Source organism: Pieris rapae, chromosome 10 (assembly GCF_905147795.1).
Source record: "Pieris rapae chromosome 10, ilPieRapa1.1, whole genome shotgun sequence".
In the NCBI taxonomy this organism is placed as follows: domain Eukaryota; kingdom Metazoa; phylum Arthropoda; class Insecta; order Lepidoptera; family Pieridae; genus Pieris; species Pieris rapae.
In genome coordinates, this window is record NC_059518.1 from 8,017,574 (window position 1) to 8,035,424 (window position 17,851).

The 17,851-nt window shown below is 32.6% G+C and overlaps 1 protein-coding gene across 1 annotated transcript in view; it reads left to right on the forward strand.

Moving 5' to 3' along the window:
* Nucleotides 1-1,421: 1,421 nt before the first annotated feature.
* LOC110994006 (neuroligin-4, X-linked) overlaps nucleotides 1,422-17,851 on the forward strand; it is a 68,431-nt gene continuing 52,001 nt past the window's right edge. Inside the window, exon 1 of the mRNA XM_022260473.2 lies at nucleotides 1,422-1,586. The gene's annotated coding sequence lies outside the window, so the exon portion shown is untranslated. The remainder of the gene's footprint in view (nucleotides 1,587-17,851) is intronic.

Sequence of the window (17,851 nt, forward strand, 5' to 3'; positions counted from 1 at the left end):
TTTAATTCAGTTGCCAAAATGATTTCGCTAATGTCACTCTAAGCCATAGCTTATCCTTTATCGTATTACATAACCATGGAAATGGATTAAAACTGCATAGACAAGGATCAAAGTCCCATTAACCATATAACCCACCAGAGGGAAACAAATGTTATAGCAATGGGTACCCCATTTGTGACGATTTATACAATTTTCCCCATTTCCACGATAATTCTTTGTCCCATTTCGCTTCCGGCTATTCTACGGAATCGACTTATAAGTATATTAAAAGAAAAGAGGAATAATTTGACAATTCGAATTGGTTTACGGATGGAATACCCAAAATCGTCATTATAGGTACAAGAATCTTTATTTCACAGCCTGTTAATAAATATATATAATACACACAGTTACCAAATCAAACAGTTATAGTAAGTCCATTAAATGTCAGTTTTTGAGTTCAGCCGATTTCGCTTATTTCGCGAACAAGTGAACACTCTACGTAGTTTTGATTCAAAAACTTGGACGAAACAAGTTAATGTTTCGGCCAAGCAGTACCTGCTATAGTATTTTAAAAATGTATTTACATATAAAACGTAATTGTAATACAATAGAAATGGTTTCATATATTATTACTGTAACCTTTACCTAAAATGAAGAATCTCTGTAAAATATTTAGGGTCAATTCGACCCTTAACGGATATAGGTCGAGAACTCTGAGAAATTAACGATTCATACCGACGTCTCTCAACATTTCAACGGTTAAATCAAGCACAAAAATGAAATGTTATATATTAATCACTCGTCAACAGGAATTTATTATCCATTGAAACTAAAATACTCGTTAACATCAAATAAAAATCGGATACATTCTGCTGCAACTTATTTACAATAAAGTTTCAGAATGTTATGTCATTTAAATATTTGATTTTTTCCTGTAAAATTGTTACTTCATTGTTTTAGTGTGTCAAAATAAATTATTATATTCGTAGCACTGCGTAGCAAACTCGTAGAGCCCAGTATATTATGATGTAGGAGCCTAATAATTTGCTTGTATAAAATAACATTCTTGACAACTTGTATAAATAAACTGAGTACTTCGAATGACTAAATCGTTAAACATAGCCTTGTGCAAAATTTAGCCTTAAGTATCATAATTCCCTTGTATGTTGCGAGCATTAAAATAAAGACTAAATTATCAAACTGTATGGATTTCACACACGTCCTAGATCAAGAACATTCGCCGACAAAATCAGAAAAGTCAAGATGTCCAACTTCACGACACAACGAAATTAACACCGATTTATTGTCGACGTTCGCCTGAACGGTTAACGGGTATCGTGATGTTTCGCCGATTATCGGCTAACTTCGGCTGTAATGCCGAGGTGCGCGGGTAGGCATGCGCAGAACGTGCTTATTCGCAAACGCTATCAGTTATCTGACGTGTATGGGTGTATCCCGTCGCCTATAAATGATTCGCGATTAAAAATATCGAATTACGGATTTAATACGTCTGCGTGCTGTGTTTGTGATGTGTGTGTGAAATGGATGCGACTGTGAGTGATAAATTAGTTTTCGCACGTGTCTGTATTCGGACTTTTGCAATGGTAAGTCACTGTTACTTGAAATTAATATAAGTAATATTACGTTACCATATATACGCTATTTAAAAAATATCTTAAATAAGGTCACTCCTAATTGTAATGTTTAGATTTATCACTTCAGTAGCGTATCTTTTTCGAAGTAACGAACTAGACATTATTAAATTAATAAAACGTATTATGAAATTTCTTCTATATCTTGACAGGTAGCAATAATTTTATTTTAATTTTTAATATAAGGCTTTAACATTCATCAAGTTAATAATGCACTAGCCACATTGTACTGAAAAGATATCATATATATAATATTACTGCTTGATATTTCATGTATATGTAATACATATATTTTGAATTGTTTACTTTTTATAGTAATTTCCTCATTTTAACAATAGATAGATACGGATACTAGCAAGTTGTGTTGTAAAGAAAAGCTGTACTTTTAACGAAGCTTTTCCTCCTACTGAGCTTTTAATGAGTCATTAGTGAATGTATGATGTGGGCACTCAACGGAAACGGCTCATTGCATACATTTCTCCCTTTATAAAGCATATCAAGTTGACTTCTTCGAAAATAGTTATTTTTTTAGCTTTAAAACTCTTATAAATACTACTTATATGTAGCTTATCTGAGGTTACCTAATTTTACATCATTTGAAATGCATTTTACTTAATTTCATATAATAAAAGTCTCAATAAAAAAAAAACTTCTTAAAAGATTTCATAATTTAAATACGTCTCCACAAAAATCTAACGAAGTGTAGTTTTTAATCCGCCCAAAAATATTTTTTTACCATTTTCTTAATTCTCAATTTTTATTTTATTTTATTTATATATATATATATTTATACAAGATTATCTATTATATATTATCTATACATATTTATACAAGACTTCATTACTTAAACTGCTAACTTTTACTAACATTAAGATTTTTTTCTATTTAGTATTAGTATTATTATATTCTTTTTTTTTGCGACTGAGGTGCAATCTAGACCACAGGTCTCTGGTAGAATGACCAGCGCTGTGGAACAGTCTGCTGGTCAGCATAATGCTGAGCCAGGGCCAATTACAACCGCAGCACATACGTATTACACCCTTAAAACGTACCTTATTCTTAAAAAAAAATATTTCTCATTTATTTTTTTCCTTAATAATTATTGCTACTTTTTGTGTTTCTATTTGTGTGTTTTTTTTGTTTAGTAATAAAAGTTATGTCTACGTCTCTTCCTTGTCACGCATTAAAACCTGCTTTAACGGTATGTACGGACAGGTAAAGAAGTCAATAATTTTACTGACTATATTATTATTAAAGCTTTATTTTTATGACCCTACAATTTTTTTTAATATATAACAAACGAAATATTTGTCTGTGTCTCTTGGAACATGTTGTACTAGCCCTCTCTAATTGTGCTGGCTACACAGCTCTCTCTCTGTGGATTCAGATCATCATAATTTCACCTACGTGCAATCTGTATTCACCTATCAATGCTGTTTCCTACAAAAGAAAAAACCGTTCAGAATGAAAGACCCATATTGTGGTAATGGATTATTACTATGTTAAACTTAGCATAAACATATGACTATGTACTAAAGACATTATATATGTAACATAAGGAGTGTCAGTTTAGAGGCTAAGCATGTGTTTCTTATATAATCTGAGGTTCTGTGACTCCGACCGACCGAATTATTACTTACTATATAATTCAGAAAATTGACAGAAGGCGGATCACATTATTTATTACATACAAGGACATAACCAAGAGAGCGCCTAAAATTTTTGCATAAAAATAACTTCCGCAGTCCAGTTCCTTAACTTTTAAGCTTTCCCTTAGCGAAGTAACTGAGAAATTTTCGTAATCTAATGAATATGTATACATTCCTATGAATCTTATGAATATTTTAACATTTTCCTTAAATTCACACACGAATCACGTCTTTGGATAACTAGCGAATAAATGATTTATGTTTTTATTTTAGGCAGAAATTTAAATAAAATTAGTACTTCTTTAAAAGAAATGGTACTCATTGCCAGGGAGAAAAAGTTACGGTTAAATTTAAGTAAAAAATTAGGAACACGATAAAATAACAAATTTACGAAACTAGTAGTAACAGAACGCACAATACGCATTTTATCGTATTAATTATCGCAAAGTACATATTTTACACGATAGCGCTGGTATGAGTGATTAAAGTAATTAAGGTATGATTCAAGTCGGGTAGAGTTTATAAAGTCTTATAAACTCTTCAATACAGGTTAAGCTTAGCTAGTTGTGCTAAAATGCGTGCAAGGGATATTTATGTCTAAGCTAAGATAATTTTTCTTGACCCATACGTGTTGCACTTAATTCTTCCCAGCTATGCCTGAAGTAACGAACGAGGTATCGAGGTCAGGCTTCCAGGTCTCAGGGGATTAAAACGATCGCTTTCAGGCCAAAGCTTACTGCGCCTATGCAACAGATTTCTGATAATAATCTGGCTTAAACCCCTTAGGTGGCTTACGCGGACGAGCTTCTATTGAGTTTAGAGTGGTTTAAAATATGTAATATGTATGGGCAAATGTAATGTTAAAAGTAATCATTTAAAAAACGCAGTCTCCAAGTCTACGTTTCAGGATAAACGGGGTGAAAATGTCAATGTCTTCTTTTATGTAAGTGCTTATTTCTCTATCTTTCAAATTTGCAACAAGAGAGATTTGCTTACATAAAAACTGTATTTTTTTTAATATTTATAAATATTTTTGATATTTTTTGTAAATATTATAATCCTTACTATTATTTTATATCTAAAAACAAATGTTAGCCAGGAAAGCGTAAAAAGGTGCGTCTCTATAGTGTATAGTTTTGTTAATAATAATATACACATAAAGTAGTAGTTTGATTACGCAACTATTTTGTCTGCTACGGACTAGCTACACAGTACTATAATTGTTCAACTTTAATGCTGATTTGCAAATCGTTGCTGCAACATATCGATGACATGTTGCAGCAACATACCATAACATATTCTTAAACGTGTTTTGTATGTATTGCGTGTAGATAATGATGTTGATCTCTTTGCTCACCATTTGTTTTTACTTTCTATATACGACACTAATACATTTAAATAGTCATACTGGGTTATGGAGATAAATCGTGAAGACACCGACATGTCTCAGAACAGAAGCTGATATGTGCTATACATACTCAAAAATTCATTATAAATTTGCCTAAAGAATAATAAAATAGAATAATAGAATAAATATCAGTGACACGTAGAAATGTCTTCCTGTTGTCTGATGCCCTATATACGAGATGTATAATGTTTTAAAGGTAAGGTGGGATTTGCCTATGTTTGTTTTATCATGAATCAGTTTATAGTACAACAAACATATCAAAAATATATAAGGAAGAATCACAAAGAAATTAAATATTTTTTCAATCACGTTTTTGTTCGTCCGAGATTTGGCCTAAAATCCATCGACCTTTTAAATATCGGCTTCGAATTGTAGTGACGTCAGCAGTTTGTGAGAAAAGGGACACTTACCGCTAATGGACCAAGCTCGGATGTATCGCTTCAACAAATAGTGCCTGACTTCGTTTTATTGGTAACTTGAGTGTTTGAGGACATCCCTTTACTAACGTTTACGGCTTAATAAGGTTCATTTGTATCATTTGATATCAGTACATTACCCGGGCTCTTACAAATTTTTAATATTATTTATTTATTTGACTTACGTATTTAATTAAATAAATATTAAGTTACAAAAAATAATTGTTTGCCACATTTATTAGAAATACTGGATTTAAGTAGTGTGGTGGAAACACAAACTGGTTTTTCTGTCCAGATTAATAATTAACTTATATACTAAGACCAGTGCCACATAGACTATAAAATTATAATTAATATATAATATAATATATTCGTCACAAATCAATTGAAAAATTGACGCTCCATAGATAGCCGATGCAAGAAACCTGTACTTGACAATAATTCTCATTCGAATACAGAACTCTCATTAATACATTAACGACATAAATATAAGATCTAAGAAAAAAATGCATAATTATAGTTCATCTTCCAGTAGTTACAAAATTTCATCCCGAATAAATTTAAAACTATGAATAGCTTAGTCACGTCTTGCTGTAAATTAAAAAAAATAGACTCGTCTTATGCAATATCTTCTGAAAAGGGTACGTTTCGCTTCAAATATATTCACTGAGAAGCACTCACTTCAGAGTGTTTCAAAGGATTTTCCGAATACGAGTGACATATCGAAGCCTGTTTTATGTATACAGCCATTTCTATAGCAAATGCTCAGATATTGAGGGAGCTAGTAATTGAAGCATTTATTTGAATCTCTATTTTCCACTTTACATACTGCTCAATGACACTATATTTAATCTTTTATAAATAAACGACTTTTAATGATGAATTACTTTTGACCTAGTACAATAAAGTGCTTGTTTTAGTCTAGTTGGTATGGTTTTTAACGAAATAGTAAATAAGAATAAGAAAATTGGTCTTTCACTAAATGGCACCGGTGTTGTAGATCTTTAATAAACCACTTATAGTAATACCACATTAGCTATTTGTGGGTCGGCAAACACCTTTTGTCAATTGCATTTAAGAGATGGATTACTCGGTATTATACTAACAGAATAAATTTAAATTAAAAAACTAGGAATAAAACACAATTGATGCACTCTTGGCCTAACAACGATCACATGTGAGTGTGACACTTTTTATAAAGTATTAAACCTTTTTGTATGAGCAGAAATCTTAGCCCTTAAAAGTCTAAGGTAATAAAATGATTGTAACAATAATAATTGAACCAAATAATTCAACAATATTTTCAATCATCATATTAAGACAGTAAATCCATCGTGAAATCGTCAGTTAATTCTCGGTAATAACGTACCTAATTTAAGCGTGAATTAATTAGAATATCCCTTTGTCGTATTAAACAGATTTTGAATCTTCAAGCATTATTAACGATAATCTGCTTTATAGTAAAATAATTAAATCTAGTAATTAAATAAGTAATTCCAAATTATTTCATACACATAGTGCTTTCACACAAGATTGACTGTTTAAATAATGTCTTCACATTTAACAAAAGATACATACAATTTTAAATGCAACGTAAAATAGCTATGGGTAGCTGAAATGTTAGAATAATTAAAACACAAATGATGCCTTTTGTTTGATGATTATAGGATCCCTTAGAATTAACCCAAAATCTCCACTTCTCTGTGACAGCTTTTACTTAGCCCAGTTTATGTAATGTGGAACAAACAAAATTTTTAATGGCCAAAGTCTACGAGAAGTGTGTACAATTGTTTTATCTAAAATCTGAACACAAAATTGTATATTTTTGTAATTATTTGACGTGATTTCGTTATTAACTTGCACCTCAACCTGGATATAAATTATCTGAGTTTCATATAAGCTTTATAAATTATCTTTATTAAACTGAGCATGACAGCGTGAAAGCCTACAATATGGCGTAACAAGAATAGCGATCATCAATGTTCTAACAAGGTACTTTTTATGTATGGCTTACGCATATTAATATATTCTGTTCGCATGTTTAATTGCATTCTTATAACTCTTTCTTCTGATACTAATGGTAATTCCAAATTATAATCAACAATAATATTTTAAATGCGAAAATACCTTTGTCTACCTATCTTTTTAATTAATAATATTGTTAATAACGTAATATATTAAAAAAAGAGTTGAAACGGTTGAAATAAGACGACAGTCTGCTTAGAAATAAATGTAGTTGAGCGTTTTTGATAGTTCTTCCTATATAGGTGTCAAATATTTGTTGTAATAATTTATTTTACTCAGTACGAAAGACCGAACAAAACCTTTTTTCTTTACTACACGTAATTATTTAAGATACATTTTGATTGCAAATTGCAGTATCTATATTTCCAACATAGGATAAGAATCTTAAAAATAGAAATGCTGCACAAAGTATACCACTTGGATGACGTCGCGGGCTGAGGCCAGAGTTAAAATATAATTTTCTTATTATATATAAATCACGTTTCACGTTGTTTGTCCGCGGTGGACTCCTTAAGTACTGAACCGATATCAATCAAATTTGCTCACCGTGTGCAGTTTGATCTAATTTAAAACATAGGATAGCTTACATTTCAATTTAAACCCGAAATATTATTTTATTGCAATTATTTGATACAATTCTAACAGATGGCGCTGTGCTAAAAGTACCAACGTTTCACATAAGTTCTCGTACCGCTTCCCTTGAATAGTTTACTACTATGTAATATAAACAAAAACCTTAGCTACAGCAACGCTTGGCCGAGTCTGCTAGTATAATATAAAGTGAAAGAAAACTTACACCCAAAAAATCGACTGTGTGTTAGACACAGAAGCTTGAGCACCCATTTTCCTATTAGAAATGATCACGAAACAGACACATAAATCTGAGACCAAGACTTAAAAAGTTCTTTGGTTATTTCCTTATAAAAGGTAAATGATCATCATTTCTGGCCAAGCCTTGCTGTTGAAAGACTTTCATATTATGTTACTGCTAATTGTTCACTCTGTGTAGTTTACTATGAAAATATTATTTTTTGAAAGCCTTTATTATAGTGTAATTAATTAATCATGTCATAATAATATGGCCATATAGAAAATAAATAATTAATAGAAACTATAAACTCATACTAACAACGCAGAATCGTATAAAATTCTCATCAATACCCAACCATTAACCCGAAGGTAAGAAATATTTGGAAGAAGGGCCTTCAATATTGTACGGGTGAATCAAATCACCCCTGGGGTGATAGTTATTAAATATTAAAGCTTGAGGGTGGGAATGACATGCGTTTTTACGAGTCGTTTATTTGTGTATTTCAATCTGGCAATGGCAACGATTTACCTTCTCTCAAATGGATTTGGGAAATCTCAAGAAAATAGAAATTAATAACTATATACTCGTTAGTACTGTCATCATTGCAATAATTAATATTACTTATTAGATAGCTATGTCAGAAGGCAATCAAGGTCAAGTCAAGATCATTTGGCCAAGTGGCATTATTGTGTGGCTCTCAACTCTGTGGTCGTAGCTTCGAACCTTGGGCTATTGAAGTATTTACTGTAATTTATTCCCCCCCCCCTCCTCCTTTTGTCAGCAAAAGTAAGCAAAGCTCTCAAAAATAGTCGTACATAAACGTATTAATTTTTTGTAGGAATCCTCGATAATCTATTTCGTTTTCAAGCATAGACAATGTGTGGGTAATATGTGTAAAATACTAGGTAAATAATTAATGTTGACGTATTCACCAAATAAGAAAATCAAAGAACCCTCTCGCCCCCCACACCCCTATAGTACTTACGTAATACTTGAGAAGACAACAAATTTCAGTACTTCAAGAATATTTTGCGACAAAAGATATACTTGTATTTATTTATTACGTAGCAGAGAATATAGTACAATAGATCCACAAATCATTATTTATACTGATAGGATTAGCCCGCTCCATAAAACAGAGAGAATTGAATGAATATGAAATTGGGCATATAGATCCAATATAGGATCATGTTTGGCTTAATTTTGATAGAATTGGGGATTATTTACCCGTACGGCGTTTGTTAATCAGATTTGACCTTGGAGTTTTTGTTGGCTTAATTGCCTGTTACTCTTGAAGAGTTCGCGTTAAAATATTTTTACAAATACATATTCATATATGTTGGTTCACAGATAATTATTAAATTACGTTTTTTTATAGAAGTCGTTGCACGCATAAATATTGACACTTATACCATTTTAGATCTACGCATCATATATATATATTTCTTTTATTTTTAGCAAGTTGGTGATCAGTCACTTTTTGGATCGACTATGCCTATTTTCTCACGAATTTTACCTTAACCGTACGCGGGAGTGTAAAATGCTACTAAAGACAGAAAGTACTCTTGTGCACAGGACTTTTCATACATTCAGAATCATCATCATCGTCATCTAACACTACTATCATAACGTCGTAGAATCACTTCCAGAAACACTTGTCTTCCTTGGACATACATAAGTCGAGCGGGCCGGATGGTATTCCTCCAATTGTGCTGCGTACTTGTGCTCCTGAGTTGGCTCCGGTCTTAACGCGCCTTTTCCGGTACCTGTACTCGCTTGGCACTGTCCCGGAGTGCTGGAAGATCGCATCGATACATCCGATCCCTAAAAAAGGCGATCGCTCCGATCCGTCCAACTATCGCCCAATAGCGATAACCTCCTTGTTCTCCAAAATAATGGAATCCATTATTAATTGCCAGCTCCTGGAGTATCTGGAGGGCCACCAGCTGATAAGTGACTCTCAGTACGGCTTTCGTCGTGGTCGTTCGGCTGGTGACCTTCTTGTATACCTTACGCATAGATGGGCGGAGGCAATTGAGTCCAAGGGGGAGGCTCTAGCGGTTAGTTTGGACATAGCGAAAGCCTTCGATCGGGTGTGGCACAGAGCACTGCTCTCGAAGCTTCCAGCCTATGGGCTTCCCGAGAAATTATGCGATTGGATCTCCAGCTTTCTGGCCGATCGGAGCATCAAGGTCGTCATCGACGGAGCATGTTCCGACCTTAAACCCGTGAACGCTGGGGTCCCACAAGGCTGTGTTTTATCCCCGACCCTGTTTCTTCTGCATATCAATGATATGTTGCAACTTAGCAACATTCACTGCTATGCGGATGACAGCACTGGGGACACTCTTTACACTGGCCGGGCAAGTATTTCTCGGGCAGATGTCGATGAGTACCGGAACAAACTTGTGTCTGAAGTAGAAACCCTACTACGTGGAGTCTCTGACTGGGGCAGACTAAACCTAGTCCAATTTAACCCCAAAAAGACACAAGTTTGCGCGTTTTCCGCTAAAAAAACACCCTTTGTCGCTACTCCTCTTTTCGAAAACACTCTCCTTAAAGCCACAGCCAGCATTGGAATACTTGGCGTTGACATATCGAACGACGTTCAGTTTCGCGGTCACTTGGAGGGAAAGGCAAAATTAGCCTCCAAAAAGCTCGGTGTGCTCAGCAGGGCGAGACGGTACTTCACTCCGGGCCACCGCTTGCAACTATATAAAGCGCAAATTCGGCCCCACATGGAGTACTGTTCCCACCTTTGGGCGGGTGCTCCCCAGTACCAGCTTTTTCCACTTGACCGTATTCAACGAAGAGCGGTTCGAATCGTTGACGACCAAAATCTCTCCAAGCGGCTTGATCCTTTGGCGTTGCGTAGAGATGTGGGGTCTCTCTGCATCTTCTACCGCATTTACCATGGAGAGTGTTCAGAGGAGTTGTTCGGATTAATACCTGCAGCTGAGTTTCATCATCGGACGTCGAGGCAGAATACGAAATTCCACCCGTATCACCTCGACGTCCGCCGTTCCACAACTGCGCGTTTTTCCAGGCAGTTTTTGCCGCGCACCACCACTCTGTGGAACCAGCTGCCAACTGAAGTATTTCCGAACCAATTCGACTTAGGGTCCTTCAAGAAAAGAGCGTACCAATTCTTAAAAGGCCGGCAACGCACTCGCGAGCCCTCTGGCATTGAGGGTGTCCATGGGCGGCGGTATCACTTAACATCAGGTGAGCCTCCTGCCCGTTTGCCCCCTGTTCTAAAAAAAAAAAAAAAAAAAAAAAAAAAAAAAAACAGAAGACCAAAACTTGGAGATTCCTTCATCTTATGAGACGGTACCTACTTGATAAAAGCAGAGAGCTAGAGACCGAATTACCATCATCTCCACCGTTGGAGCCAACACTTTGTGGATCTGGCCGCTTCCGTAAAACACCAAAATTTTTAAAAGATTGATGTTAAAGTTCTTGCTTGAAACTATCAGCCATAAGATGACAATTTCAATCTGTTTTGTTAGTATCTTTGTGTTAGTATCTTTATGTTTCTAACTATGGGAATTATTTAACAATTATTAGAATGTACAATGTTGTACAAAAATAAATAGGTGATTATATAATAGCAAGACATTTATATATATTGTTATTTATGTTTCTTTAGCAACGAAGTGTAAATAAATAAATAAATAAACATTATGCACATACATTATTGCATTACAATTGTTTTTCAGTATGGACTTTTTTGCTAAAACATAACGTATTAAAGGTAAAACGACTAAAATTATTTGTTACCGCCATGTTACTATATGTAAAACATATTACGTCTATGGTATATACAGTACATATCACAGTACTCTGTTTAATACACATTTAATATATTCGTATTAAATTGTATTCCCAATTCCCAACTATTATTCCAGGGTATCTATTGTCTATAATATATTTGAAATACTTCGAATTGGTTCACTACGCCTTTAAATAAAGTGGATACCCGAATGGAGTACGTTATTCTATCGTCAACATCTCAATCACGTTCGTTATGAGCACAAAAAATACTTAGCGAAAACCGGAGTTTGTTCTCATCCCGGATTCGAAACAAAACGTAAATAATGACGTCATCACTCGACACGAATGTGCGCAGAGTAATTTTATTTTTTTGAGTGTTATCTTTGCTCTTCGCTTTTATTTTAACTGTACGTTTTGAGTTTATTTGAATGATATTATTTTAATGATGAAACATATTAATGTTTCATTATTGTGTCGGCGTCGGCGTTTTCACCAAGATTTACTTTGTGTTTACTTATAAATAATTTGTGAAGAAATACTTAAGTTAAAATAAGCTAAACATAAAGTTGTCTTTTTCTACCCATGAAACAAAAAGGGATGTACTTCTTTTTGGTATAATGTTATGTTAAATTTATAATAACTAGTCTTCAGTATTTCATTTTTATTTTTAAATCTGTGCTTATATATTTATACGGGGTATAATTGTCATGTCAACTGTCAACTGTCATATTGCCTGACCTATTTCATAATTATTTTATTGATTTTTCAAATACCATAAAAATGTATTCACATTACAGTTCTGCACTAAAGACTTGGTTTCATTATGTTTATGTATTAACCAATTATGTTAGGTACTCAAGTAAAATGCAGACTTGAAGCTGTACGTCTTTAATTAAATAATAAACGCCGTAGTTAAATACGTAAGCGCTAAATATTAGGTATAAACATATATACCTTCTAAGATTTTTCATCAAAATATTATTGATTTCCTAAAGATAATACACGGTTTGTCACACTTATATAGCTACTTACAAAGTTAATAAATAGTTGACAAATTTTGATTAAAAAGTTTATATTACTAAAAGCGATAAAGCATCTCAGTCACAATCTTGTTTTGCCACTGTCAAAATGTCAATACTCATGTGGAAAGAATAGTTTGACAGCTCTTAACACTAGATTGATGTTATTGGCTTAGGGACGTTCGTAAATCTTTCTTTTGTAAAACAATGAAATAAAATATGTTTTTATGGAATATTATAAGATACAGGTATCACTTATTCCACGTCATTAAATTTGTAAAGCAGACATCGGCAAAGAAGACAGACGGTGTAGGCCGAGAAACAAAGTCAAGTAAAAAACTCTTGATACTTTTTTAAAATAGCAAATCATCATAGAAAATAGCAAACAACAGTTATTTTAAAACATATATCGCAACTTAATTGGAAATAGCCTGTCTAGCACTAGTTACAGGCCCTTTTATCAACAAGATAATCGTTAAATTTATAGAAAATCTAAAAGCTATGTAAAAAGAAAGCCTTTTTACATAGCTTATATGTATTTAAATTTAAGAAATTTATTAAGAAGCAGACATATAAGAGCCTCTGCGATTTTATTGAAGAAAAGCATCCCTTTCTCAAAAAAAGAATTACTAACTTTAGATTTGCGTAAATTGCGCTTATTCCGAGTATAATACTTAATTAAGCGTATGTTATATTCTAGTAAACTTATCACTAGAATTTACTGTGAATTTAATAAATAACCACTAGTCAGTAGTTGATCAAGTTAATGGAATTGAAACATAATATATAAACTATATGTGAGGAAAACGAATAATACTCAAAATTATTTTCTACACATTTCCCCTGTTTTTATTTTATTAAAAATAACTTTCAGCGCAGTTTGAATCAATAACTGCCTATTGAGGTCACTTAACGGAAATGACGTCACTGGACCACCTCGTCACACTATCAAACCAGAGGTTTAATTAACGTTGAACGATAAATGAAAACGAATTAAAACAGTCTTTAAACGACTTTTATACGTGGAAGGGTCACATCCAACGAAATTGGTTTTCGATTGAAAGTATTAATACGATCTTTGTAATAAAAACCGATGAATAATGTTCTGTTTTAATGCTTCTTGCATTACTGTCGTCTAAAGCAATTAACTATTGTTTTAATCATATCATAATTTTAAAACCTATTTAGATACGATCCCTTTTTTTGAAAGCCATTTTATTAGCCTATACGTGTTACAATAACCAACTTGCTGTTTTATTAATAAAGAAAAAGAAATTGAATTAAGTAATTTTTTAAATCTAGCCCCTGAATATTACATTTTTTTTTAATAATTTTCATCACGTTTATGGATAACATATTATGAAATGAAAATCTCGAAGTTGTAGATATATGCAGGTAGTAGCTGATTCATAAAGAACATTTTGTTTGGTTAAGTATGATGAAACATACTGTTATTTTGTCCCAGCGATATTATATTTCCCAAGGTTGACCTATTTTTCTTGATATTCAATTAAGAAGTAGTCACACAATACAATTTACATGCAGCGGCAATGGAATGTTCCAAGTAGTAAAATTAATAACATAGAGAATATATATTAACTTAATTAAGCCGCCTCAGAGGATTTTGGCGGAGGCAATATCAACTATTTAACGTAAGCAAGAAGGAAGAAAGAATAAATTGTTTAGACGATTTCAAATAAACAATATTATTGAATTAACCTTGCTTATAGTTGTCATAGTATTTTGAAAATTCTTTTTTTTGTTACAAGCTACAAATTAAAGTGAAAAATAGGAGACTTTGTCGTGGTAGTGAAATTACAAACTATGTCTGTGATAAAACGGTCGAACAAAAACTGTTCTTAGTAACGCTGCCTTAACGATGAGAGATGTATGATTAAGTTCCAAAGAAAAGTTGCCTTGCCAATGTCTACAAGCCAGCAACGGCATAACTTATTTATTATATAAAAATAAGTGTTCAGCTGCGTCTCTGTTAATAGTGAAAATTACTTTTACTTCTTGCATTAAATTTATTGCGGCTTTCGTCAATATATAGAATGCTTCATAAGTCTAGTTATGATTTATAATTAATCAACATTTACTACATAGTTGCTCATTGCCGTCAGAATTTACGGTATAAAATGTGAGAATCATAAAATAAATGGTTAATGTTGACTGGTGATGTGCGAAGAACGAAATCGAATTATGTTTCAGTACTGAACTAATAAACTGCAAAATATGTATCATGCTATTAAACCGAACTTCAATTATTCCACTTAAGCCCTGTCGTGATTTATATTTTGTATGTTCTTGACCTGCCCATTGGAAAGAAACATGAAATCATTAATCTTTGAACGGTGAAAAGCAATCAAACATGCCCTTGCATTGTATGCACTTAAAAGTGACTTAATTATAGTATTGTCATTGTTAATTTTTTTTCATGAATACTTTTTTTAAGGTAGTTTTTTTTTAACTTTAACTTAGGTACGTAATAATAATAAAAATAAATATAAGTAAATTAAATTGCAAAAGTTTGGTCACTTTCGATGCTGGTTTTGATTTATTTTTATTTGTATGTAAGGTTACTGTTTTAATAAGATACATTTATAGTTAGTTTACTACTACTACTATAGTTGGTTTACTTTGTTTTGTTCTAAGAATAGGCAACACGAAGCTATATGTAAGATACATATTCTAACAGTCACATACCTACATATAAATAAAATAATGTTTTCATCGCAACATTTATTGCCAGAGATAAGAAAGGACAGCTATGAATTAGATAGCAGGAAGAAGATACTAAGCACTACTTTAACTAAAAGAATCGTTCTACCATTGGTTTCGATTTGTTGATTAACGATCTTGATAATCGGCTCTCGATTAATGATTCGATACTGAGTAATCGATTCTTAGATAGCATCGTGCGAGTGGCATCCTCTGTGATAATAGGCGATTGATGGAATTCGAGAGAACCAATTCTTTATCTTTAGAAATCCTGATTCTAAATGTATTAAATTTTATCAATATGCTATTTCTGAAAAGACTTTAGACTTTAGGAGTAATAAAACTATATCTTTTACGTCTATAATAAAGCACTGTTTAGATAAAAAAAAATTAACACAGAATTTTGTAAACAGATTTAAATCTACCAAGAAACGAAAATTTTGACGAACAAAGAACTATATGTTAAATTAAGAAAATATAATGTATCTTAATTTAAAGATATTTGAATAAATCTCTTCACAGTAGATTATTATAACATATACACGCAATACTCGTCGAGCGAGTGTGCTTATCTTGCGTAAGAATTATTTGAAAAACTCTATTAAATATGAGGGTGTACAATTATTATTTAATGAATTACTAATAACGTTTAACCAATTCAAAAGGGTATTAAAGATCAGAATGAGCCCAGTAGACAGAAATAAGGATGGCTGGTAGCGACGTGTATCGCATCGTATATATGTATTAAGTTTCCCAAGTAAAAAAAGAAAACATTAAGGTGAGAAATAAAGTGGTGTAAACAAACATTATTTTTAAATTATCGAACGTCAAATGGAGGTACGCAAACAAGAAAATTTAACTATGATTTTCACATATACTGTATATAGAATTTTATATAAAACCCTAAAAATACTAACGATGCTAAAGCTTCAGGAATTAAAAATGAAATATGTATGTTTGTTCATCGAATTGATAACCACATTAAATAATTACTCTGGCTCACGACATATGACATTTTTAATTAAGTAAATTCGCGTGCACGAGCTCGTTAACCGTTATTAATAATGTATAAAATTAAAATGTTATTTTCGTGAATAATATTCACATCATGAATTACTTTTAAACCTATGTTCGGACAGACTTAAGATAGTTGGGCTTTAAGTCTTGAGTTCCGTTTAGGGATATAAATTTGAAGTCCACCGCCTCTTTTGTTGCGGTGTATAATTATATAACGAAGATGAGTCTTTTACTTGGTCGATCCGGTAACTTTTTATCCACTCGGTTTTTAGCCTTCTATGTTACACGATAAGTTTCCAAGTTCTCATCTTTAGGTATTATATTGAAATATTAGAAGATCCGTGGTCGGCATATTTAAAGAACATACTTATTTTTATATTATGGGGAAGACAAATGCTTTAAACCTCGCACCAGTGGGGGCCTCGTAGATTAGCTTTTGGATGTTCAAAGTCTGTCTCGGCACAAAAAATGTTAATAAATTATAATGCACTTTTACACACTAGTTAATCATCACGAGAAAACCGGTTTCTCCTTGCCATAGAAGATCATCTACTTGTCTTTAAATAGAAGTTATCAAGATTGGCAAACAGCATCATATAGTAACACGTACATATGCAAATATCAATAGGATGCTTTCGTGCATAATGAATGCTTATATGTATATATTAAATATTGAATTAATTTAACTTATTTTATGAAGTGTATGTAGAGTTGCAGTTTATTACTTATTAAATACCTTATACATAATATAGCAGTTTTTATATATTTGTGTTCTTTCATTTGACATAAATTCATAAACATTCTTCCTTTAAATTTCTGCTGTATTAACATTACCTGACCACGTTATATCCCTAACGTTATATTAGTACTATCTACTAATCCATGTTTTTTTTTCCTTTACTCACAATGGTTGTCTGGAAGAAATCGCTCGAAAGCGATGAGGCCGCCAGTTGCTTTTCATTAAATTAAGTAATGCAACGAAGTGTTAATAAATAAATAAATAATAATATTAGCAATAAGGCCATTTTAAATTCAACGTGAATTTAATTTCTGTTTCGTATTTAGTTGAACAGTAATTCGAAAATAAGCAATAAAAAACAAATAGGCTATGAATCTAAAATGATAAATATAAAATTTTCTAAAAGTTGCATAATTAAAGTGCATTCTCATTTACAAGCGCGGTTAGATTGTAAGCCGACCTAGAGGGCGCTGGGGTCGCAATTTCCTGAGAAGCGACCCATTTCCTTCAAATGGACAATACACAGTTTAATTTAAAAGTCTCGGTTATGTTTGTGAAACAGTGTTGCTTCCACGATCTTTCTGTATTTTTGGTTTTATAACGCGCAAGTGTCTTTGTAACGTGTTCATCTATTTCCT